We start from the raw sequence: 3,818 nt of genomic DNA on the forward strand, positions 1-3,818 counted from the left end.
AAGGAAGGAAGGAAGGAAGGGAGGGAGGAAGGAAGGAAAAAGGGAGAGAGGGAGAGAGGGCGAGAGGGAAGGAGGGAGGGAGGAAGGAAGGAAGGATGGAAGGATGGAAGGAAGGAAGGAAGGAAGGGAGGGAGGAAAAAAGAGGGGAGGGGAAGGGGAAGGAAAAGGCAAAAGGGGTGGAGAAGGGGAAGGGAATTTGCCATTGATATTTGTAAAAAGGAGTCCTAGAGATTATTCCCTACATTTGGGGTTCATGAAATAGTATGAATTTAATTGTAAGACTTTTCATCAATTATTTAAGAAACAACTTTGACAAAGTCACAGCATTACTGACAGTAATGCTGTCTAGATACTCATGATTTGGCTGCTTTACCTCAAATTCATTAGGGAATGGGTTAAGACAGTACTATACTAGGAACAATAGTGCCACCTAGTGACACTTCTAGTTATTGTCTCTAAAATTGCCTGTGACAACCATTCTAAAAAAAAAGATCCACTTAAGAGACTGTGTGATATGTGCAATCCATCATCTTCATCATTTTTCTATACAAGAAACCTTTTCTGAAATTTTAGTATGTGATAAATCTTTACATCCTCATTCAGATTTCCCAGATGATGTTTCTAAGGGATCTTTTTATACCCGATTTTTCAGTAGTTTATGTTTCTATTTCAAAAACTGTGTTTCTTATAATTTAAGAAATATAAATTTATTTTATATTTCTGTTTCTTATATTTTAACACATACCAATTTTGAGATGCAAATCTGTATAATTGCTGCTCGTAGGACAGACAGTATTAAATATATACATTGTGAGACATTCTGATCAGGCTACAGGTACTAATTATGTAATTAGGAAATTATAGGTTTAATGAGAAGCACCCATCTTGGTCAAAAAGGTTAGAAGCTCGACATTTCTCTAGCTTCTTTAGTTATACAAAGTTGAGCAGGTCAGGTAACTTCAGTAATCTCATCTGTGAAATGGGATGACAATTCCTACTTTATCCACTTCCTAGAGTTCTGAGGATCAAGCACAATTAACAAACACTTGTAAAACTGGCTCATGAAACTATCGATGGTGTTTCCATAATCATTTTCTTGGGAGGAGCACAACTGCCTGCGCTCAGGTGACTGCCCCACTGCTTATTCCCTGTGTAACTTTGGGAAGTTACTTCCTTGCCCCTTGACATTTCATTTGTAGAACAGGGATAATAAAAATACCTACCTCAGGCCGGCCGCAGTGGCTCACGCCTGTAATCCCAGCACTTTGGGAGGCCGAGGCGGGCGGATCACTTGAGGCCAGGAGTTTGAGTCCAGCTTGGCCAACATAGTGAAACCCCATCTCTACTAAAAATACAAAAATTAGCCAGGTGTGGTGGTGCACACCTGTAATTCCAACTACTTGGGAGGCCGAGGCACGAGAATCGCTTGATTGAACCTGCGAGTGGAGGTTGCAGTGAGCCAAGACTGTGCCACTGTACTCCAGCCTGAGTGACTCTGTCTCAACAACAACAAAAAAAAACCAAACCCCAAAAAAACCTACCTCAAAGGGCAGTTGTGTAACGTGCTTCGTACATAGTGAATACTCAGTGCATTTTCACTATGTGACCACACACACACATACACACACATTCTCACTGCAGTGGCCACGGAATCAACCATCAACTTAGGAGATTGTCACTATGTGGTTCTCAAAAGGAGATATTAAGTAGACAAAGTTTTCGTCGTCATCATTAATAATATTTACTGGACACCAAAAAGAAACAAAGTCTTGGCCCAGGTGTCTTCCACTACTGGATTCCACAACACTCTTCACAAATAATACAGATGAAACAGAACAGTGTGTCAGGTAAACATAAGGCAGTCGAGAAACAACTAAGTTTTTTTGTTTTTAATCTTCAAAACTTTTCTCTCAATTTTTCAAATCTGGCTTTAAGCAGATCAATAAAATAAGCACAGTTACGATTATGCCAGAGATGGAAACAAGGCTGAGCTGGAGGGGAGGAAACAGATAGGACCCGGAGAGGCGTTTTATAGCTATCTCCCCTGCTACCTGAGTCCATGCTGCTCCCTCTTGCCTGGACGACGGCAACAGCTTCCATACCGGCCTTCTTGCTTCTCTTCGTGCCCCTCCATTCAAGACACAGCACCAACACTGATTTTAAAAATATAAATCACCTTTCTTCCCTGCATTTCACATTAGGACTCTGCTCCAAATACCCTCCCTGGACCCGTATCATCCATGTGCTCTCCCGATGCTCCTACCACACGTGCGCCTTGGAGTGGACAGCCTCGCCCTGATCCTCACATGGGTCCGGACCTCCTTCCTGTCATTCAGATCTCAGCTTACCACCCAGAGGCCTTTCCTGACCACCCTGTCATGCATGCCCAGTTCTCTGCACAGCACTTAACCTGATATTGCACATGGATTGTCTGCCAGCAGAGAATGCAGTCCCATGAGGGCAGCATCCTTGTCTGTCCCACCCCCCAGTTATCCCCACCCCTTACAACAGTGTAGGGTACATAACAGGTGGTTGACAATGGTTCAGTAATCATCAAGATTATCCCACCGTATTTTTCTGTTTCCTGTGAAACACACAATTCTCCACCTGGTTTTGTGACATGTTGTGGTGAGTTTAAGCTTCTAAGTGGAAAAAAGAGCCAGATGGGGATTCTTATATTTGTTAGATCTTGGGCAGGAGTTTCAGTCTAAACCTCAGGTCTATTAATAAAAAGTAGAACTGATACCTCAGAGACTAAGAGGATTAGGTAATAAATGTGACAGTTCATATGAGCTGCTCCCTCATTCTAATGATAAAAGGCAGCCCAGGCAAATTGTTAGCAAGTGAATACAGACCGGCCTACTGCCCCAAGTTGTAAAGCACCAATATTAAACAACATATAAACGCTTTGGTGTTAAGCAGACAAAATACCATCACAATACTTTTAAGAGAGGAAATCGGTGTTGAACAACATTGGGTAATTTTTTAAAACGGATTTTTTCCTTTTATAGATTCTTCTCTTTATTCTCATATTGCTTGGCCTTGAGGATTCTGAGCTCAGAGCAACCTTGTCTTTCGGCTCTTTTCTAGTCTATATATTACATGAACTGCCTTCAAACACACAATAGTATTGTTTATTTTAACCTGGGATAGAATTTTCTGAAATTCTGTTCCAATCATCAATTACCCCAAGATTATTTTAAATTTCAATAATGACCACAGAATTGTATCATGATAGAACAGAAATGTCTTGACTCTTTTAGACATTTGGGGCTTTTCAGAGACAGTATCGTGGTTCCAGCACTGTGAGCTCTGAAGTTAGGTGCCCTAGGTTGGAATTCCAACTCTCACGTCCTAATAGTTACCCTAATCAACTACTCAAGTATGCTAGGTCCTCCCACTTGAAATACAGGGCTAATAAAAATCCCACAAGGTTGTTGGGAAGATTCAAGAAAAACTGCGTAGGCACAACGCTCCACATATAGTAAATGTACAATAACTAATCTTCGGAATTTTGCCTCTTCTCAGAATCTTAGATGAATGCAATGTTTAATGTTTTCCCAGATACATTCTATATTTATCATTTAATAAGCATCTGACTAGAAGCATGAAAGAAACAATGGCATAACTAGTTTTTACTGCATAATAATGTTAAAGGGTACTTAAAAGTTCTGAAGAACACTGTCCCATATATGTGAAAAATCAATTTTACCATAAAACCTGAATCATATGAAGTTGAAAACCTGAAAAAAGGACTACCCCCACCTATCAATCATTTGTTTAACTTGCCATTACATTGCATTTGAGTCAGCATAATC

The sequence above is a fragment of the Pan paniscus genome, chromosome 17 (assembly GCF_029289425.2).
Source record: "Pan paniscus chromosome 17, NHGRI_mPanPan1-v2.0_pri, whole genome shotgun sequence".
NCBI lineage: Eukaryota > Metazoa > Chordata > Mammalia > Primates > Hominidae > Pan > Pan paniscus.